The sequence below is a fragment of the Puma concolor genome, chromosome D3 (assembly GCF_028749965.1).
Source record: "Puma concolor isolate L17-30 chromosome D3, mPumCon1.1.hap2, whole genome shotgun sequence".
NCBI lineage: Eukaryota > Metazoa > Chordata > Mammalia > Carnivora > Felidae > Puma > Puma concolor.
In genome coordinates this window covers 22,940,096-22,963,590 of record NC_141678.1, presented here as the reverse complement: position 1 = coordinate 22,963,590, position 23,495 = coordinate 22,940,096, and the positions used below count along the sequence as shown (strand labels likewise).

Sequence of the window (23,495 nt, the reverse complement as noted above, 5' to 3'; positions counted from 1 at the left end):
AATGTTTCATAAGACAAAAAAAAAAAGAATGTTTCATAAGACTAGGTTCTTAATACGATTTTACATTTCTCAACTGAGAAATCCTAATTTCTTACCCATTATTGTGCTAAAACTTTAGTTTCTCTCACACTCCTAGAACACACTTAACTCTCTCACTGTAAGCAAACAAACTCTAAAAAAAGGAAAGAAAATCTTCATTCTCTCTCTTACCTGCCTTCTATCACTGCACTATATCTATACATCCCTAGCACCTTCAATCCTGTCTCAGAGGATAAAGACCCTGGCTCTGTTCCCATGTCAGATATTCCTTTTTTTTAATTTCCTTTTAAGTTTTAAATTTATTTATTTATTTTAGAGAGAACGAGTGGGGGAGGGGAAAAGAGAAAAGGAGAGAGAGAATCCCAAGCAGGCTCTGCACTGTCAGCACACATCTGGATGCGGGGCTCAAACCTACGAACCATGAGATCATGACCTGAGCCGAAACCAAGAGTTAGACACTTCACCAACTGAGCCACCCAGGCACCGCCAGATATTCCCTCTTCATCTAGGGCTTTATACCATAAGTCACTCCCTATATTATCTTATCTGTAGTTGCTCTTTTGCCACAAGATTCTTCCCATTTTACAAACACACCTGTGTCTTCTCAAACATAATTGTCCTTGAATTTTTTTGGAAAAATTTTAGTTGGTTAGGGAAAAGATAATGATTAAACCATATTTAGAGGGGCACCTGGGTAGCTCAGTCAGTTAAGCATCTGACTTTGGTTCATGATCTCACAGCTCATGAGTTTGAACCTGGCATCAGGCTCCGTGCTGGCAGTGCAGAGCCTGTTTGGGATTCTCTATCTCTCCCTCTCTGCCCCTTTCCTGTGTGTGTTCTCTCTCTCTCTCTCTCTCTCTCAAAATAAGTAAACTTAAAAAAACAAACATATTTAGAAAGAAAACCAGTAGTGGGGTAGTTTAAATCAGAAAGAGGGTGAGCTAGAAATTAATTGTTCAGGTGCACCTGGGCAGCTCAGTCAGTAGAGCATGCAACTCTTTTTTTTAATGTCTATTTACTTTTGAGAGAGAGAGAGAGAGAGAGAGGCAGAGTGCGAGTGGGGGGAGGGGCAGAGAGAGAAGGAGACACAGAATATGAAGCAGGCTCCAGACTCTGAGCTATCAGCACAGAGCCTGACACGGGGCTCAAATCCACGAACCTGAGCCAAAATCAGACGCTCAACTGACTGAGGCACTCAGGTGCCCCTAGAGCATGCAACTCTTGATCTTGAGGTTGTGAGTTTGAGCCCTACATTGGGTGTAGAGATTATTTTTTTTAAAAAAGAAAGAAATGTTGTTGTTCAGTTTGGATGTTTCTATAGTAATCAAGACAAGAAGTAGCTGGGACCTGAGCTAGAGTGGTGCCATGAGGATGAAAGGGGTGAATAATAAAAGAAAATTATGTAATTAGGGCTCAGTCAAGCATCCGAATTCAGCTCAGGTCATGATCTTGCGGTTCATGAGTTTGAGCCCCATGTTGGGCTCTTTGCTGACAGCTCAGAGCCTGGAGCTTGCTTCAGATTCTGTGTCTCCCTCTCTCTCTCTCTGTTCCTCCTCTGCTCTCTCTTTCAAAAATAAATAAACATTAAAAAAATTATATAATTAAAACTGATCAACCTTGGCAAGTGAATGAATGTGAGACAGAGGGATGGAACAATAAAATAGAATAGTTTTCAAGCAGAGACTTCTATAGCCATACATAACAAAGAATACAGACTTTATACAATTAGTTCAGGAAAGTCACTAAATAAATAGTGAGCTCTGGTGGGGAGGGCTGATTTTCAGAGTTGCCACATTATATTCAATTGTCCACTTTTCACCAAAAATTACAAGACATGCAAAGAAAGAAGAATTAACCGCCCCCCCAACACACACCCAAAGCAGTCAAGAAAAACTGTCCCTGAGGAAGCCCAGACATTGTACTAGACAAAGACTTTAAATCAGCTCATAAAAATGTCTAAGTAACTAAAGAAAACCATGGACTAAAGAACTAAAATGAAGTATGAGAATGATGTCTTACCAAATGGAGAATATTGATGAAGGAATAGAAATTTTATACACATACACGATGTGTCTCACTCACTCTCTCTCTCTCTCTCTCTCTCTCTCTCTCTCTCTCTCTCACACACACACACACACACACACACACACACACACACACACACACACACAATTAGAATTCTGGAGTTAAAAAGTAAATAGCTGTGGGGTGCCTGGGTGGCTCAATCAGTTGAGTGTCCAACTTCAGCTCAGGTCATAATCTCATGGTGAGTTTGAGCCCCATATTGGACTCACTGCTGTCAGAAAAGAGCCTGCTTTGGATCCTCTGTCACCCTCTCTCTCTGCCCCTTCCCTGCTCATTTTCTCTCTCTCTCAAAAATAAATAAATATTTAAAAAAGTAAATAGCTGACATAAAAAATTCACTAGAAGGCTCAACAGCAGACTTGAGCTGCAAGAAGAATCAGTGAACATAAAAACAGATCACTTGAGGTTGTCTGGCCTGATCACCAAAAAAATAAATCAACAGACAGAACCTCAGAGGACTGTGGCACACTTTAAAAGTACCAATATATGCATAATGGGAGTCCCAAAGGGGAAGGAAAAAAGAAAAAAAAATATTCAAAGAAATAATGGCTGAAAACATCTCAAATTTAATGAAAAACATTAATCTACACATCCCAGCAGCTCAACAAACTCCAAATTGGATAATATGAAAGAGATCTACACTTAGACACATCATAATCAAACTTCTGGTAGTCAAAGACAAAGAGAGAATCTTGAAAGCAATGAAAGAGAAACAAATCATCACATAGAAGGTATCCTGAATAAGGGAAATGAATGATTTTTCATCAGAAACCATGTTGACCAAAAGGCCGTGGGATGGCATATTCAAGGTGCTAGACCATCAAGCTAGACCATTCAAAGACCATCAAGCTAGAATTTATATCCAGAAAAACTATCCTTCAAAAACAAAGGAGAAATTAAGACATTTCTAGATCAACAGCTGGAGAGAGAATCACTCACTATCAAATCTGCTCTACAATAGGGGCACCTGGTGGCTCAGTCAGTTAAGCATCCAACTCTGATTTCAGCTCAGGTCTTGATCTCACAGTTGGTGAGTTTGAGCCCCATGAAGGGCTCTGCGCTCACAGCATGGAGCTTGCTTAGAATTCTCTCCCCCTCTCTCTGCCCCTCCCCTGCTTGCATGTGCGTGCTCTCTCTCAAAATAAATAAACTTAAAAAAAAGAATTTAAAAAAAATCTGCTCTAAAATAGAAGGAATCCTTCAGGCTGAAATGAGAGGACACCAGACAGTACCTTAAATTCATATGGAGAAATAGAAACCGCTTTGGTAAAGTAATACACAGACAATTATAAAGAGAACATAAATGTATTTTCTGTTTGTAAGTTGTTTCTCCTATCTGATTTAAAAGACAACTGCAGTAATTATAAAGCTGTGTTGCAGACTTACAACGTTTTTTTTTTTTTAATTTTTTTTTCAACGTTTTTTATTTTATTTTTGGGACAGAGAGAAACAGAGCATGAACGGGGGAGGGGCAGAGAGAGAGGGAGATACAGCATCGGAAACAGGCTCCAAGCTCTGAGCCATCAGCCCAGAGCCTGACGCGGGGCTCGAGCTCACGGACCGCGAGATCGTGACCTGGCTGAAGTCGGACGCTTAACCGACTGCGCCACCCAGGCGCCCCAACAACGTTTATGTATAATGTATATGTGTGATGATAACAGAATGAAGGGAGGGAGAGGAAAGGGAGCTACAAATAAGCAAAGCTTTTATAAACTATTGAAATGAACTTGCATTAATCTGAACTAGATTGCTATAAATTAAGATATTAATTGTAATCCCCAGGAAACCACTAAGGTAATAACTCAAAAAATTGTCAAAGAAATGACAATAGCTAAAACAATCTTGAAAAAGTTGGAAAACTCACACTATTGTGATCTCAAAAGTTACCACAAAGAGGTGTCCCTGGGTGGTTCAGTCGGTTAAGCATCCGACTTCAGCTCAGGTCATGATCTTACAGTTTATGAGTTTAAGCCCCATGTTGGGCTCTATGCTGACAGCTCAGAGCCTGGAGCCTGCTTCAGATTCTGTATTTCCCTCTCTCTCTGCCCTCCCGCCTCCCCAACTCTCTCTCTCTCAAAAATAAATAAACATTAAAAAAATATTTTTTTAAGTTACTACAGTCAAAAATATTTTTTAAGTCCTATATACTGTTAGGACAGTATGGTTGTGGCATAAGAGCAGACATATGTATCAACGGAATAAAAGCTTAAGTACAGATATAAACCCTCACAGTTATGGTCAATTCTTGACAAAAATGAAAAGATAATTCAACAGAGAAATAATAGTCTTTTCAACAAATTATGCTTAGATAAGTGGATATTCACATACCAAAAAAATGAAGTTGGATCCCTACCTCACATTATATATGAAAATTAACTCAAAATGGGCCGAGGACTTAAATGTAAGTACACTTAAATGTAAGTATAAAATTCTTGGTAAAAAGCACTGGCATACATGTTTGTAATCTTGGATTGGCAATGGTTTCTTATATATGACACCAAAAGCACAAGCAACAGAAAACAGATAAACTAAAACCTTTTGGGTATTGAAGGACACCATCAAGAAACTGAAGACAACTCATAGAAGAAAATATTTCAAAATCATGTATCTGAGGAGGCACTTATATCCAGAATATATAAAGAACATTTACAACTCTGCAATAAAAAGACAAATTGCCCAGTTTTAAAGTTGGCATAGGATTAGAATAGACTTTTTTCCAAATAAGAAATACAAATGGCCAAAAGGCACATGAAAAGATGCTCACCACAATCAGTCATTAAGGAAATACAAATCAAAACCACAATGACATATCATTTCATACCCACTTGGATAGCTATTAAAAAAAAAAAAAGTTGTGGGGGGGGGATGGAAATGACAAGGCAAGGATGTGAAGAAATCAGAACCCCCATACTGTTGATGGGAATGTAAAATGACGCAGCTGCTTTGTTAACAGTTTGGCAGTTCCTCAAAAAGTTAAAACCAGAGTTACCATATGATGCAGCAATTCCACTCCTAGGTGTACACCCAAGAGACACGAAAACATACACCCAATCAAAAACTTGTACTCTGGGGCACCTGGGTGGCTCAGTCAGTTAAGCGTCCAACTCTTGATTTTGGCTCAGGTCATGATCTCACAGTTCGTGAGTTTGAGCTCCACGTCAGGCTGTATGCTGACAGTGCAGAACCTGTTTGGGATTCCCTCTCTCTGCCCCTTCCCCATTCATGGTCTTTCTCTCTCTCTGAATAAATAAACTTAAAAAAGAAAAAATTTCTACACAAATGTTCATAGCAAGATTATTCTTATTTACTTATTTCAAATTGAAGTATAGTTGACATATAACATTATATTTAGTTTCAGGTATATAATATAGTGATTCAACATTTAGATACATTACAAAATGCTCACTATGGTAAGTGTAATACCATTTGTCACCAAAGTTATATTATTGACTATACTCCCTATGCTGTACTTCGCATCACTATTACATATTTATTAATGGAAGTTTCCACCTCTTAATCCCCTTTATCTATTTCACTTCGCCCATTCCCCAACCCCCTCCCCTCTGGCAACCACCAATTTGTTCTCTGTATTTATGTGTCTGCTTCTGTTTTGCTTTATTGGCTCATTTTTGTTTTTTAGATTCTACATATAAATGCAATTACACAGTATTTGCCTTTCTCTGGTTTATTTCACTCAGCATAATACCCTCTAGATCCATACATGTTGTTGCAAATGGCAAGATTTTCCTCTTTTGATAGATGAGAGAGGAAGATGGTGGCAGAGTAGGAGAACTCTCGGCCTCCCTCATCCCCAAAATTAGATAACTATGAAATATCCAAAATACTCCAGAAATTTATCTGAAGACTGGCAGAACAAACTCCATAACTAAAGGCAGAGAAGAGGACACATCAAAGAAAGAAAGTACAGGGATGTGGCTGGGGAAAGAAATGGATTGTGGCCACTGCAGTGGAGAGGGAGCAGTGGTGAATGAGAAGAGACAGACTAGCACACAGGGAAGTGCTCAGGGAAAACAAATCCCTGTAGCAATTGGCTTGGAAGGCAAGAGGGCTCAAATTTCATGAGGTCTTGCAATCAGCAGGGCTTAAAGCCTGGAGTAGTTGTTGTTGTTGTTTTTTAATGTTTATTCATTTTTGAGCTGGGGAGGGACAGAGAGAGAGACACACAGATTCTGAAGCAGGAGCCAGGCTCCGAGCTGTCAGCACACAGCCTGACACAGGGCTTGAACTCATGAACTGCGAGATGATGACTTGAGCTGAAATTAAACACTCAACCAGCTTAGCCACCCAGGTGCCCCCAAAGCCTGGAGTTTTAAAGGTCAGTGCACTTGACTCTGGGAGAGCTTGGAAGACACTGGCACTGCTCTTGGAGAAAAGCCAGGGCAAATAGCCCTTCAGTGATCTGAAAAGCACCTAGGGCACAGAGTAGTAAGTTAGTTGCCCTCAGAGCATGTCCCAGACAGGCAGCATTCACAGAGAGACCCCTCCAGGAACAAAGGAACTGGCTGGTGCCATTTCCCTTCCCCACCCCTCAGCATAAGCACAGGGCCACTTGCAGGAACCAGCACAGCATAGACATGTCCTGCCTAACTTGTTTACATCAAGCCCTTCATTCCCCATGCTCCAGAAGAACCACCATTCCCAGTCACACTTGCCTCAGTCCCAGTGCAGCAGGTTCCTTGTCCAAGAAGACCAGACCAAACCCCTACCATCATGTCTCCCCACTGAGTTTGGGGAGGCCTTGGTTCCAGTGGTGGCAGTGACAGGTCTCATTTTACAAGGAGACCACAGCACATCTAGTAAAAAATGCACCACATTCAGGCCAGGGATCAAACACTACCTACAACAGGCAAAGAGAGCTTCTGCAGATGATGGACTGAAGGATAAAGCAGATAGGACACAACAGCAGAGTGCATGCAAAACACACTGCAGACACTTCCAGAAATGCCAAGTGCTGGGGAACAGGGGGCACTACACTGCAGGATCTCTTCTTCATAAAGTCATTACTCTCAAGAACAGGAAATGTAACTGACCTTCCTAACACACAGAAACAGGCACAAAGACTTAGACAAAATGAGAAGACAGAAGAATTTGTTCCAAATGGAACAGGACAAGGCCATGCCTAGAGATCTAAGTGAAACAGATAGAAGTAACATGACTGACGGAAAATTTAAAGCAATGATCATAAGGATACTCACTGGACTGGAGAAAAGAATGAAGGCTATCAGTGAGATTATTAACACAGAGATAAGGAATAACATAGCAAAGATAAAGGGCTCAATAAACAAAATGAGAAACATGCTTAATTGAATGAACAGCCGACTGGAATAAGCGGTGGAACGAATTAATGACCTAGAAGACACAGTAATGTAAAGTAATCAAGCTGAACAAAAGAGAGAAAAAAATTATACAAAAACAAGAATAGACTTAGGGAACTCAGTGACTCCATCAAACATAGTAACATTCAAATGATAGGAGTCCCAGAAGAAGAATAAAGAGAACAGGGGGTAGGAAATTTGAGGAAATAATAACTGAAAACTTCCCTAATCTAGGGAAGGAAACAGATATCCAGATCTAAGGGGCACAGAGAACCACCAACAAAATCAACAAAAGAAGATCCACCCCAAGACATAATGTAATTAAAATGGCAAAATATAGTGATAAAACAAAAATGTTAAAAGAACAAGACCAAAGAAGACAGTTACGTACACAGGAAACTGCATAAAGTTATCAGCAGATTTTTCAACAGAAAGTTTCCAAGGCAGAAAGGAGTGGCAAGATATATTCAAAGTGCTGAATGGAAAAAACCTATCCAAAGAGGCTATCATTCAGAATAGAGAGATAAGAGAGGTAACAAAAACTAAAGGAGTCCATGACCATTAAACCAGCCCTGTAAAAAATATTAAAGGGGACTCTTCAAGGGGCACCTTGGTGGCTCAATCAGTTAAGAGTTCAACTCTTGATTTCAGCTCGGGTCACGATCCCAGGGTTGTGGAATTGAGCCCTGCATTGGGCTCTGCACTAAGCGTGAAGCCTGCTTAAGATTCTCTCTTTCTCCCTCTACCCCTGTTTCCCTCCCTCTCTCTCTCAAAAATAAAAATTTTTTAAAGTTTTAAAAAAGGGGGACTCTTTGAGCAGAAAGGTCAAAAGACAATATGAAGGTAGGAAACACAAAAGCAGTAAAAATAAATATTTCTGCAAAAATATTGCAGAAAAATATTACAGAAAATATTGGTTTTCTGCAAAAAAAAAAAAAAAAATCACTCAAGGAAACCATAAAATAAAAAGATGTAAGGGATGCCTGGGTGGCTTAGTCAGTCAAGCATCTGACTTCAGCTCAGGTCATGATCTCATGGTTCGTGAGTTAGAGCCCCGCATCAGGCTCTGTGCTGACAGGCCAGAGCCTGGAGCCTGCTTCAGATTCTGTGTCTCCCTCTCTCTGCCCCTCCCCTGCTTATGCTCTGTCTCTGTCTCTCAAAAATAAACACTAAAAAAAATTGTTTTAATTTAAAAAAAGATGTAAAATATGACACAATATATCTAAAGTGTGGAAAGGACAGGACTGAAGAATAGGTTCAAACTTAAAAGGACCATCAACTTAATATAAACTGCTATATGCAGAAGATATTATATACAAACCTAACAATAACTGCAAATCAAAAAACGTTAATAAATATGCAAAGAATGAAAGAAAAAAATCCAATTATATCACTAAAGAAAACCAGCAAACAATGAAAGAGAGAAAAACAAGGAAGGATCAGAGAAAATGTTTACAAACAACCACAAAACAAGTAAAAAAATGACAATAAATACATATCTATCAGTAATTACTCTGAATGTAAAAGGACCAAATGCTCCAACCAAAAGACATAGAATGACAGAATGGATTAAAAAAGCAAGACCCATCTATATGCTGCCTACAAGAGACTCATTGTAAAACTAAAGACACCTACAGATTGAAAGTAAGGTGATGGAGAAACATTTATCATGCAAATGTATGTCAAAAGAAAACCAGAGTAGCAATACTTCTATTGGACAAAACAGACTTTAAAACAAAGACTGTAACAAGATGAAGAAAGGCACTGTATCATAACGAAGGGGACAATCCAACAAAAAGATATAACAATTGTAATTATTTATACACCCAATATAGGAGTACCTAAATACATGAAACAGTTAATAACAAAGAAACTAACTGATAAAAATACAATAATAGTAGAGGACTTTAACACCCCACTTACAGCAACAGACAGATTATGTAAACAGAAAATCAACACAGAAACAATGGCTTTGAATGACACACTGGAGCAGATTGATTTAACAGCTAAATTCACAACATTCCATCCTAAAACAGCAAAATACACATTCTTTTCAAGTGCACACAAAACATTCTCCAGAAGAAATAACAAGTTAGGCCATAAAACAGGCCCCAACAAATTCAAAAAGACTGAAGTCATACCATTAATTTTTTCTGACCACAATACTATGAAAGTAGAAGTCAACCACAAGAAAAAATTTGGAAAGGCCACAAATACATGGAGGTTAAATAAGATGCTACAAACAAAGAATGGGTTACCCAGGAAATAAGAGAAGAAATAAAAAGTACATGGAAACAAATGAAAATGAAAACACAATGGTTCAAAACCTTTGTGATGCAATAAAACTGATCTAAGAGGGAAGTTTATAGCAATACAGGCTTAACTCAAGAAGCAAGAAAAATCCCAAACAAATAACCTAACCTTACACCTAAAAGAGCTAGAAAAAGAACAAACAAAACTTAAAAACAAAACGAAGGAAAAAATAAAGATTAGAGCAGAAAGAAATGATATAGGAAAAAAAAAAAACAAAAAAACAAAGCAAAACCCAATAGAACAGATCAAAGAAACCAAGAGCTGGGCCTCTGGGGGAAAAAAAAATCAAAACTGGTAAACCTTTAACCAGACTTATCAAGAAAAAAAGAGAAAGAATCCAAATAATAAAATCACAAATGAGAGACAAGAAATAACAACCGACACCACAGAAATTCAAACAAGTATAACAGAATATTATTTTTAAAAGTATATACCAATAAACTGGACAACCTAAAAGAAATAAATTGCTAGAAATCTATAAGCTACCAAAACTGAAACAAGAAGAAATAGAAAATTTGAACATACTGATTACCAGCAAAGAAATTGAGTCAGTAATCAAAAAGTTCCCAACAAACAGAAGTCCAGGACCAGATGGCTTCAAAGGTGAATTCTACCAAATATTTAAGGAAGAGTTAATACCTATTCTTCCTAAATTATTCCAAAAAATAGAAAATGAAGGAAAACTTTCAAATTTATTCTATGAGGCCAGCATTACCCTGATACCAAAACCAGATAAGCACACCACAAAAAAAAAGAGAACTACAGACCAGTATCTCTGATGAATACAGATGCAAAAATCCTCAACAAAATACTAGCAACCGAACCCAGCAATATATTAAAAAAATTACTCACCACAATCAAGTGGGATTTATTCTTGGGTTGCAAGGTGGTTCAATAATTGCAAATCAATGTGATATATCACATCAAAAAGAGAAAGGATAAGAACCATATGACCATTTTAAGAGATGCAGAAAAAGCATTTAACAAAGTACAAGATCCATTCATCATAAAAACCTTCAACGAAGTAGGTTTAGAGGGAATATACCTCAACATAATAATGACCATATATGAAAACCCCACAGCTAACATCATCTTCAATAGGGAAAAACGGAGAACCTTTCCCATAAAGTGAGGAATAAGGCAAGGATGTCTACTCTCACCACCCTCATTCAACATAGTGTTGGAAGTACTATGCAATCAGACAACAACAACAAAAATAAAAGATCTAAATCAGTAACAGAGAAATAAAACTTTCACTATTTGTAGATGACAGGATATTCTACATAGAAAACCCTATGGGGCACCTGGTTGGCTCAGTCGGTTAAGTGTCCAACTCTTGATTTCAGCTCAGGTCATGATCTCACAATTTGTGAGATCAAGCCCTGCATCAGACTCTGAGCTGACAGTGCGGATCCTGCTTGGGATTCTGTCTCTTCCTCTCTCTCTGCCCCTCCCCCACTCATGCAAACCACTCTCTCTCTCAAAATAAATAAATAAACATTAAAAAAAAAAAAAGAAAACCCTAAAGACTCCAACAAAAAACTACTAGAACTGATAAATGAATTCAGTTAAAACCACAGGATACAAAATCAACGTATAGAAACTTATCGTATTTCTATTCACCAATAATGAAGCAGCAGAAAGAGAATTTAAGGAACCAATTTCATTTACAATTGCACCAAAAATAATAAGATGCCTAGGAATAAACCTAACCAAAGTGGTGAAAGATCTGTACTCTAAAAACGATAAAACACTGATGAAAGAGATTGAAACAACACAAAGAAATGGAAAGATATTTCATGCTCATGGATTGGAAGAACAAATAGTGTTAAAATGTCTATACTACCCAAAGCGATCTACACATTTAATGCAATCCCTATCAAAATACCAACACCATTTTTCACAGAACTAGAATAAACAATCCTCAAATTTGTATGGAACCACAAAAGACCCCAAATAGCCAAAACAATCTTTAAAAACAAAAGTAAAGCATCACAATTGTAGACTTCATGTTATATTACAAAGCTGTATAGTCAAAACAGTATGGTACTGGCATAGAAACAGACACACAGGTCAATGGAACAGAATAGAAAATCCAGAAATAAACCCACAATTATATGGTCAATTAATCTTCAACAAAGCAGGAAAGAATATCCAGTGGGAAAAAGACAGTCTCTTCAACAAATGGTGTTGGGAAAACTAGACAGCAACATGCAAATGAATAAAACTGGACCACTTTCTTACACTATCCACAAAAGTAAATTTAAAATGGATTAAAGGCCTAAATGTGAGACCTGAAATCATAAAAATCCTAGAAAAGAGTAAAGGCAATAATTTCTGTGACATCAACTGTAGCAACTTTTTTTCTACATAGGTCCCCTGAAACAAGGGAAACAAAAGCAAAGAAGTATTCGAACTACATCAAAATAAAAAGCTTCTACACAAGAAACAATCAACAAAACCAAAAGACAACCTACATTATAGGAGAATCTATTTGCAAATGACATATCTGATAAAGGGTTAGAATCCAAAATATATAAAGAACTTAATAAAACTCAATGCCCCAAAACCAAATAATCCAAATAAAAAATGGGCAGAGGACATGAACAAACATTTAGCCCAAGAAGACATCCAGTTAGCCAACAGACATATGAAAAGATGTTTATCATCACTTGCCATCAGGGAAATGCAAATCAAAACTACAATGAGATATCACCTCACACCTGTCAGAATGGCTAAAATCAACAACACAAGTTGGCAAGGATATGGAGAAAAGGGAACCGTTTTGCACTCTTGGTGGGAATGCAAACTGGTGCAGCCACTATGGAAAACAGTATGGATGTTTCTCAAAAAGTTAAAAATAGGGGCACCTGGCTGGCTCCATGCATAAAGCATGCAAGTCTTGATCTCAGGGTTGTAAGCTCAAGCCCCATATTGGATATAGAGATTACTTAAAAATAAAATCTTAAAAAAAAAAGTTAAAAATAGAACTACCCTATGATCCAGCAACCACATTACTGAGTATTTACCCAAAGAATACAAAAACACTAACTCAAAGGGATACATACATGCACTCCTGTGTTTACTGCAGCATTATTTACAATAGACAAACTAGGGAAGCAGCCCGTATCCATTGATAGATGAACAGATTAGGAAGATGTGGTGTATATGTGTATATACATATATACGCATGTGCACACCCAATGGAATATTATTCAGTCATAAAAAAGAATGACATCTTGCCATTTGCAAACAACATGGATGGAGCTAGAGAGTATAAAGCTAAGTGAAATAAGTCAGTTAGAGAAAGATGAATACCATGATTTCACTCATATGTGGAATTTAAGAAACAAAACAAACGAGCAAAAGGGGGGAAAACGAGAGACAAGTCAAAAAACAGACTCTTAACTATAGAGAACAAACTGATAGTTACCGAAGGGAGGTGGGGGGGGAGAGATGGGTGAAATAGGTGATGGGGATTAAGAAGTGCACTTGTCATGAGGAGCACCAGGTGATTAAAATAAAGACTTAAAAAAATTTGGGGGGGTGCCCACGGAGAGCACAGCAGGGGAGAGGCAGAGAGAAAGGGACAGAGGATTTAAGCAGGCTCTGTGCTGACAGACAGACGGACAACATGAGCCTGATGTAGGGCTCCAACTCACAAACCACGAGATCATGACCTGAGCCAAAGTTGGACACTCAACCAACTGAGCCACCCAGGTGCCCCGATTAAAATAAAAACTTAAAAAAAATGTTTTTATTCTTTTTTCCACATGCTCACCAGCACTTGTTATTTGTCCTTTTGATACTAGCCATTCCAACCCATGTGAAGGTGATATCTTATTGTGGTTTTGATTTGCATTTCCCTGATGACTGGACTTGTTGAGCATTTTTTTCATGTGTCTCTTGGCCACCTGTATATTTTTTTTGGAAAATGTATATTCAGGAGGATTTTTTTTTTAATTTTTATTTTAGGTAGGCTCCATGCCCAATGTGAGACTCTAACTCATGACCCTGAACTCAACAATCACATGTTCTAGAGGTGTCTGGGTGGCTCAGTCAGCTAAGCATCCGACTTTAGCTGAGGTCATGATCTCGTGATTTGTCAGTTTGAGCCCTGTGTCGGGCTCTGTGCTGACAGCTTGGAGCCTGGAGCCTGTTTCAGATTCTGTGTGTGTGTCTTTCTCTCTGCTCCTCCCCAACCTGCACTCTGTCTCTCTCAAAAATAAATAAACATTAAACACAACAAAACAGAGTCACACTGTCTACTGACAGAGCCAGCCAGGCACCCCAGGAGGATTATTCTTAATAGCCAAAAAGTGGAAACAAGCCAAATGTCCATCAACTGATGAACAGATAAACAAAATGTGGTATATCCACCAACGGAATATTGTTCAGCCATAAAAAGAAATGAAGTGTTGATATGATACATGCTACAACATGAATATCACACTTTAATTTTTATACTAAATGAAAGAAACCAAACACAAAAGACTATATATTGTATGATTCCATTTATGTGAAATATCCAGAACAGTCAAATCCATAGAGGCAAAAAGTAGATTAATGGTTTATAGGGGTTAGGGGAGGAAGAAATGAGGAGTCATTGCTGAGCATGGGGTTTCTTTTTGGGGTGATAAAAATGTTCTGAATTAGTGGTGATTATACCACTCTATATAAATATGCTAAAAAACACTGATTACACTTTAAAGTGGTGAATTTTATGTATATGTAAATAAAAGGTAAATTTCATTATTTTTTGTTTCTTTTTAATTTTTTTAATGTTTATTTATTTTTGAGAGACAAAGTGTGAGCAGGGGAGGGGCAGAGAGAGAAGGGGCAGAGAGAGACCCACGAGCTGTGAGATCATGACCTGAGCCAAAGTCGGACACCTGACTGAGCCACCCAGGTGCCCCCCCTTTTTTTTAATTTACTTTTTGAGAAAGATATAAAGAGTAAGGAGAGGAGGAGCAAAGAGAGAAGGTGACAGAATCCCAAGTAGGCTCCATGCTCTCAGCACAGAGCCCGATGTGGGGCTCAAATTCATGAACTGTGAGATCATGATGTGAGCTGAAACCAAAAGTAAGATGCTTAACTGACTAAGCCACCCAGGTGCCCCAATGAAAGGTAGATTTTAAAGAGATGATGGTTTTCTGTACATACGCTATACTTGACAAAAAGGTAACAAAAAAAGATAATGATTTCAAATTAGGATAATTGGAAAAATAATACTAACAACAAAAACAGAAAATTTGCAATGCAACCTTTTCAAAGATCAACTCCATTAGGCATAATTTGAACACATCCAGTTCATCACTGGGATATTTGGGGTTCTTCAACATCTATGCATTCATTCAGTGTGTGTTTATTATGTCTTATGTCTAGGCACTCTTCAAAAAATAAAGGGAGAGGGATGTCCACAGAGGATTGATAAGGTGATATTTTGAATTCTTCCAATGCCTCTTACTACAGTAAATCTTTCTGTGCTGTGCACTAATGTGACCAAGATTAACATAGCCCCAAACCCCTGGCATATTTGAAAATATGACTTTCACAGGAATCTGGCTTTCTGGGAGTTTTGTTAGGTGTGAGTCACAGTAAATCTCTAAATGAGGTCTTCTTGAAATTCTTTCTCCCTTCCATTTTTTTTTAATTTTTTTTTTTTTACATTTATTTATTTTTGAGAGACAGAGTGAGACAAAGTGAGAATGGGGGAGAGGCAGAGAGAGAGGAAGACACAGGATCGGAAGCAGGCTCCAGGCTCTGAGCTGTCAGCACAGAGCCCGATGCGGGGCTCAAACCTACAGACCGTGAGATCATGACCTGGGTCGAAGTTGGACACTCAACCAACTGAGCCACCCAGGCGCCCCCTCCCTTCCATTTTTAAAAGCTATGTACATACGTGATTTTCCTGTTAATGTCTTACTCACTTTCCACTTGTTAAATCTTTCTCTTGGCAGAAAGAAATTGCTGTTTGTTTGTTTTTTTGAGAAGAGATAGAAAAGCCTGCATTGGGGGCACCTGGCTGGCTCAGTCAGTAGCACATGTGACTCCTGATCTGTGTGTCACGAGTTCAAACCCCATGCTGGATGTAGAGATTACTTGAAAGAAAGAAAGAAAGAAAGAAAGAAAGAAAGAAAGAAAGAAAGAAAGAGAGAGAGAGAGAGAAAGGAAAATAAAGGGGCAATAATTTAAATAAAAAGAGAAATAAAGAACATCCTGCCTCAAACGTCTTATATTTGCATTCAATTTGTGCTAAGATTAAGATCATAAGTATTCTGAATTTTAAATTAATAACCTTCTCAACCAGAGGTCATTAATACACATTTATCACTGAGTTAGTATAAATTAAAGGAAGAAAAAAAGCCTCTCAAAGGGCTGAGGCTGCACTATGGTCTCACAGGAGTTCTAAACCTTTTTTGTGGTAAATGTCACGTTCCAAGCATCAAAATGTGTAGAAATAAAGAATTTCAAAGTACAGGCTGTCAGTACTGTGGTAAATTTTGAACATCACCTCATCTCAGATCTCTATGAAGATGTACCAAGTAGCAGTTATGAAAAACCAGTTTAAAATCTATTTCATTTGAAATCTTTCCTATTAAATGATAAACATTAAGGGAAGTATAACATCATTTTACATGTCACCAAAACTCCTTAGTCAGCAGAAAAGAGAAACAAGTAGCCAAATAGAACATTTCTATAATGTTTCAGAATGATTACCTTCCCTGACATCATTTCTTAGGGCATTCAAGCAGGCAGCAACATGTCCCTTATAGCCACTGTCATTTCCTATTCCAATTCATTAAACACTAAGTTTTCCTCAGAAACATACAACCCACATGAAGATTCTTCTGCCAGTCAGAAAAAGATCAATTCAAAGGATGTAGAAATCAATACGCAACTCTAAATGGCCATGAAGGCCATGATAAATTGTCACCTACACATGGAATTGTATTTTGTAGGTAGCCAGGGTATGGGCAGAAGCAGCAGAAGCTTATAATAAAACCTTATAGTTGGACTTATTTCATTTTGAAAGGCCTATTTCATACTGACTGGCTTCTCTTTGGCTGCCAAAGAATGGATCAAGTTCAAAAGTTAAAGCCACGCTGGTAATCCTTTCTATTTGCCTTTCTCTCTAAAAATTACCCTAAATAAGTTAGGCAATATAGCTAGCTTACACATAGAGGCTTGATTCAAAATTTTAGTTCTTGGGTGCCTGGGTGGCTCAGTCAGTTAAGCATCTGACTTCAGCTCATGTCATGATCTCATGGTTCATGAGTTCGAGGCCTGCGTCAGGCTCAGAGCCTGGAGTCTACTTCAGATTCTGTGTCTCCCTCTCCCTGCCCCTCCCCTGCTTTTGCTGTCTCTCTCTCAAAAATAAAATAAAAACATTAAAAAAAAAAAACACTTCGGTTCTCTAAATCATTTTGTTTCTCTTCTCAGTGATACTTAAAATTCTGGGACTCCAGAGTCACATTCATAAAAACATTTATAAACACCACTGACAATAATTAATTAATTAAAAATCTCATGGCTACTATATGCCCCAATGGAGACCAGAATAAAATAACAACATAATGTGGAAATAAGGGCTTGAAATAATGCAGCTGGCACTCTCCTCTTAACTATGAATGAGGCATTTGGGATTGTTAAGGTAACATCCAGCTTTCAGAAGCATGCTGCTACCAGGAATGGAAAAAAAATAATCTTACACCTCCTTTTCTTTCCTAGTTCTAAAGTGGTGGGCAAAATGTCTGCTTTTACCGGTTTGAAATTGTCTAACCATTGCCAAAGAATGAGCAAAGGAAATTATATATACATGTTCTCCTCCTAAAATGTTACCTTCTTTGTGAAGCTGTCTTGATTCATTATTTAGAATGCATAGCTTCCTTTTCTACATTCCATCTTATAATTTATACTTCCATTAATATTGCATTAATATTTTCTATGTGAGTAATGTGTTTACAGGTATTCTTACTAAACTGTGAACTTCTACAGCTCAGAGACCAAATTATTATCTCTCTGGTCCTCACAATGCCAAGCGGAGTGCTTTACAAATGGCAGGTATAAAATAAATGCTTGATGAATGAATGTATATGGTGGTGTTAGCTTTATGAAGATTGTAAGTTATGATTTTAAGAGTTCTAATGAAAGTTGAAAGTAAAGAGGATAAAGAAACCACACTTTACTCTTAATTTCTCCCTCCACCCCAATTTCTTTTCTCTGTATTTGGTATCACGATTGTGTACACTGAAAAGGGAAATGCATCTAGAGATGTCCTCTTGAAAATATATTTTATATTCAATATGTCTATTTTTGACAACCTTCATGTAAACCATCTTTCGGAGAAGACTTCCAAGCTTAAACTGAACTTGATGGGGAAAGTTCCAATCTGTCAGACATTTATCTACTCCCTGTGACTAAAAGTGCTGTCAGATGCCTCAGAAAAAAAAAATCCAAAATCCTAACAGCTGAGAGGATGCCACAAGACTCTACTAACCAGGTGCTGCCTATATAAAATAATCAAGAAGGTAAAAGAAGGAACCCTGAATTTAACTGAGAAGGAAAAATGGTCTTTAGCTCTCAAAAAACAAAGGTCTAACCAGAGACTGATTAATGAGGAGTGACAACTGTTTCAGGAACACAGAGTAAAAGGAAACATACATGTCTAAAGAGTGATAGGCAAGGAAAGTCATCTCAAATAAGATTCCCCTTCCCCACCTTATTTTAATTTGTTTCACATGTTATTTTTCTACTGGATACAGGGTTTGGCCAAACTTTAACTGGTTATTTGGAAATTTATACACAACGATCAATTTCTCCCACAATGTACATTTTTCCTTCCAAAACAAACAAGGTACTTTGCTCTGACAGGGACAATTTCCAATCTCTAATCACTGAAAGGTACAAGAGAAGATGGGTAATCGTTTGAATATCATACACTTTTGAGCTCATTAGGCCATTATCCCCAGGGTAGATCTAATCAAAAGATGAAGGATACAAGCTCAAAAGCTTTTAGTTGACAAGAAGCAGGTCTTTGGCTTGGGATTTTCATGTTTGAGCTCTAAGTCATGTTCACAGAAAAGGAATAAGAAACTAGATTGGCTGGAGATTAGAAAAGAGACTTGAAAGAAAGGTGTGAGACTTGTGACTTGGTCTCTTAACAAGCTTGAGGACTTTGCACAAATTACTTAAGCTCTCATCCCTAAAGTACCTTCCTTCCTTCCTCTTCCCCTTCCCCTTCCCTTCCCTTCCTCTCTCTCTCTCTGTCTCACACTTGGCGGGGCGGGGAGTGGAGAGGGAGAATCTCTGTGCTGAGCGTTGAGCCTGAGACAGAGTCCCATCCCACAACCCTGGGATCACAACAAAAGTTGAAGTAAAAAGTCAAGGCTCAACCGACTGAGCCACCCAGGTGTCACTAAACTAATAATTTCTAAAGCCCCCAGTGTTCCTATCAATTTTTAATTGTCTAATATTGTTCCTTAAAGTCATAGATTGGTTCATTCAACTATATGAATACCTTCAGTGAACTTTATAAAGGACAGTTTCTGCCCTCAAGGAGTGGATAAGTCAGTGGGAAGAGTGAAGAATTTAGTCACAGCTTCTAGGCGTTCATTCTTCCATTCAAGTTCTAAACAAAGGTCACAAGGAGCCCAGCAGGGAATGAGAATGGAAAGGAGTAGGAGAAACTCCACAGACGTACTTAGGAGGAAGAGAGGGTTATATATTTCCATCCTCCAATGTTTATTGAGTGATCACTGTGTACCAGGCACTGGGATGGTCACTAGACATCCAGGAGTGACCCAGACGGATGAGGACTCTACTACGGCTTACTGTATTCTAGGTGGTGAAGAAAAACAGATTAACAAATAAATGAAATCCAGATTGTGATACATTTGAGGAAGGAAAAGTAGTAATGAGAGGTAATAACTGCGTTTGCGAGCAGGGTGGAGAGAGAGAAACTTTCATTAGCATAGGGAAGAGGGGGAAGGCTCTTTGCATAGTTACCAAAGCTGAGACTTGAGGGCAGATGAGAACGAGAACAGCTACCACGGAGGGACTAGTGGTCCCCCCAGATGGAAGCTGGTAAATACTGATGACGGAAAGGGCTGGAGCAGAGAGACCATCTGCCAGGCTGGAGCTTAAAGAGCAATTACTTCTGGAAAGTTTGGGATTAAATCAGTTGATCTCAACCAAGGGCGATTTTGCATTTGACCACATCTGCAGACACTTTGGGCTATCACAATTCGGCAGGGAGAGGATGAGAAAACCTGCACTTGGGGCACCTGGGTGGCTCAGTCGGTTGAAGCCCAGACTCTTGATTTTGGTTCAGGTCATGTTCTCACGGTCGTGGGGTCCAACCCTGGGTCCAATTCTGCCCTGAACGGGAAGCCTGCTTGGGATTCTCTCACTCCCTCCCTCTCTCTCTCTCTCTCTCTCTCTGCCCCTCCCCTGCTCGCACATGCTCTTTCTCTCAAAATAAATAAATAAACATTAAAAAAAAAAAAAAAAACCTACGCTAAAGAACAATTTTAGCCCAAATTATGGCTCAGTCATTATGTTATAAACTCATGTTTTTACCAACTGGTATCTTTTTTTCCTTCACTGCAGAAACAAAGTAAAACTAGGCTTCAAGTGACCCCGTGCTTCCTTTACCCATTTTCTAAGAAATCCCATTGCAGAGGTTCAAAGGACTTCACGAACCTTAGAAAAGCTCCACAAGGCACTGAGTATGTCCCTGAACGCGTGAGAAAGGGTCTGAGGAGACCAACACCCGACTGCTTACGGGGATCACCTCGCTGAGGTTTCATTTGCGTAATTACAAATCAACGTTCGAAATAACGCAAAGTTGGGTCTATGCTAGGAAAGAAGTGAGATACCCTCAAGGATGAAAACGTCTGTCTCTAGACCTCTAGCTCCCGCTTCCAGGTTGACAGCCGGCCCCAAAAGCTCTAGATGCTTCTCCCTCATCCCGCTCTGCAGTGGCCTCAGGCCTCTCTGTCCGCCTCACCACCACCACCCCCCCCCCACCCCGCCGCCGCCGCCGCCAGTCCCGGTCCCAGGCACGCAATAAAAAGCGGTCCTCCGGGCTTTAACCCAGCACCGCCCGCGTCGGCCTCCCCGCCGCCGCCTCACCTGGGCCGGCAGGCGTCTCCTCAGCAAGCCCCGCGGCGGGCTGTCCTCGACGTACCGGCTGCGCCAGCCGAGTGGTCCTGAACGGAAGGCCCCGTCGGGGTTCGCGTGCGGCGCCGCGAGCCAGGCACGGGTCCCTCAGGCCCGGGAGCGCGTGGCCAGCCTTCGGAAGGGCGAGAAGGCGGCAGAAGAGACGCGGCGCCGGCGACCGGGGGGCATGTGGCGGGGAACCCAGAGCGAAGGAGGCCAGGCGCGGACGACGCCGGCGCTGAGGGGGCAGGGATCTCCAGGGGGCCGTTAGCAGCCTCTGGCAGCTTTTTGCATATTCATGAAGCCGCAAGGCGGGCCGCCCGGGCTTGACTTGGAGAGGTTATGAATTATTCATGAGTAAGTGTCTCTCGCCCCACCCAGAAAGGCGTCGTTGACTATTCATGAGCCCGAAAGGGTTTGGGCTCGAAAAGGCCGTTGGGCATCCTTCTGAGAGACCTGAGAGAGACCTCGAGGAGCTGAGGTGAGGGCTGTGCAGAGCCAAGGTGCCCGGAGAAAGAGCGCGCTTGAGCATTGTTACTTCCGTGTTCTTAGGTTAATTTCTTTTTTTTCTTTTCCTTTCCTTTTACTTGAGGCTTTAAGTTTGATTTGAAAGTATTTCGCTGAGCCCCGAAGTACCCTGAGGAGAAGCGGGAAGGCGGGGGGGGGGGGGGGGGGGGGGGGGGGGGCTGAGGGAAAAAAACAAAGAGAAGCTTCTAGATAACACCCTCCCCACCCACCCCCGCCGCCCTCAGGGCTCGATTTCGAAAATTTTCGCATATACCAGGGGAAAAAAAAAAAAAAAAAAAGAGTGGCGATAATTGTACTGTGAACACCAAAATAGCTATTGAATTCAGATTTCGGTGGAAAAGGAGGATTGAGTCTTGGTGAGGAAGCTGCAAGGGTAATCAGCGGCCAGTCAGGATGGGGCGGGGTGGGGGAGTGAGTTGGGTGTGGAGCTTTGCGGGTGAATTTAGCTAGGCCAGGTTTTCTCCAGACATGGAGGCGTTCTGCCAGAACCAGTTCTTGCCAGAATCATCAGGAGATGACAGAGCTGGGGATGGGTCCGCACGGAATGACCTTGACTCCTTTTCCACCTTAACCGGGACGTGCCGTTTAATCTCCGTGGACTTTAGTTCCCCAAACAGTACAGGGGAGAAAGTGTCTTGAAACGCGAGATTAGCCAATCACCGACGTGTGTTCGGATGTGCAGAGCATGGGAGGGGGTGTGCAGTACATCATGTACTCGCTGGTGAAAATGAAGATAAAGCTGGGTGCTTGCCCCTAAAGGAATTTTCTTGCTTGCTTGCTTTCTTTCTTTCCTTCTTTCTTTTTCTTAATGTCTATTTTGAGAGAAAGCGAAAGAAAGCGAGTAGGGGAGGGGCAGAGAGAAAAGGAGAGCGAGAATCCCAAGCAGGCTCTGCGCAGTGAGCACAAAGCCCAACGGTTCTCATGACCTGGGCAGAAATGATGAGTCCCTCTCTTAATGAAGTGAACCACCCAGGCGCCTGCCCCTATAGGAATTTTTTATTTAATTAGGCTGAGAGTCTAATGTCTCCCCCCATTAGATCATCATCAATCTCTTGCCAGGTGAACAGTATTATTTTACATCACTGTAATCCTAGATGATGACTGGCACATTGTGGTCACCCAGTAAATGTTGAATGAATGAATAATTGAAATAGCCTGAAGAAGATATTAAAAAACCAAAATAGCATGTACAAATACCCAGTTAATATAGTGGAAACCATTTATTCTGAGTGAGCTGGGAGAAGAAATTACCAGAGCCAGATGGGATTTATTAAAATGGTGAGTGATAATTTGTGGAAGCAAACTCTGTGAAACCTCTGAGTAACTGGGTGACCTTTGACAAACCAAGTTCTTTAAAAAAAATTTTTTTTTTTAATGTTTATTTTTGAGAGAGGGAGAATGCAAGTATGTGAGCGAGGTAGGGCAGAGAGACAGAGAGGGAGGTAGAATCCGAAGCAGGCTCTGCACTGTGGGGCTTGAACTCACCAACCATGAAAGAGATCAAGACCTGAGCTGCAGTTGGACACTCAACCAACTGAGCCACCCAGGTGCCTCAACAAACCAAGTTCTTTTGTTGAACTTCGTTTTCCTCTTCTCTATTGTCAAAATTCATGACCCATTTTGAATTAATATTTGTATACAGTGTGAAATTTAGGTTGGGGGTTTTCTTTGTTTTGTTCTTTTTTTTTGGGGGGGGGGGTGTTCAGCCTATGCATGTCCTATTGTTCCAGTACTATTTGTCAAAAAGACTATCTTTCCTCCACTAAATTGACTTTCCTTTTCTTTAAAGTGAAGAGATTGGATTATCTGTAGAGGATGTGTCCTTTCCCTTCCAATTCTATGTTGCTGAGCCCATTTAGGTCAAAATGTACTTCCTTTCAGTAAAGCCATCCTTCCAATCAGGCAAGAAAGATCATCTAGTTGCATTTATTAGAATCCAGCTATTCGATATTACTCATTTGAGAGAAAGGGGATTTGTTGGGAAAAAATGGTTTTGGAAGTTTGAGAAAGATGGGTGGGGAGTGTTAGGAA

General features: G+C 39.9%; 1 protein-coding gene and 1 long non-coding RNA gene across 9 annotated transcripts in view; one reads left to right on the top strand and one right to left on the bottom strand.

Moving 5' to 3' along the window:
• LOC147575409 (uncharacterized) overlaps window positions 1-21,253 on the bottom strand; it is an 82,330-nt gene extending 61,077 nt beyond the window's left edge. For 2 of the 3 annotated variants that reach the window (XR_015242366.1, XR_015242364.1), the window contains exon 1: window positions 20,910-21,253. This is a non-coding gene — a long non-coding RNA (uncharacterized LOC147575409). The remainder of the gene's footprint in view (window positions 1-20,909) is intronic. The other variant, XR_015242365.1, reaches the window with a different exon arrangement.
• HORMAD2 (HORMA domain containing 2) overlaps window positions 20,994-23,495 on the top strand; it is a 95,051-nt gene continuing 92,549 nt past the window's right edge. For 5 of the 6 annotated variants that reach the window (XR_015242363.1, XM_086682110.1, XM_086682109.1 and 2 more), the window contains exon 1: window positions 21,302-21,417. The gene's annotated coding sequence lies outside the window, so the exon portion shown is untranslated. The other variant, XM_086682108.1, reaches the window with a different exon arrangement.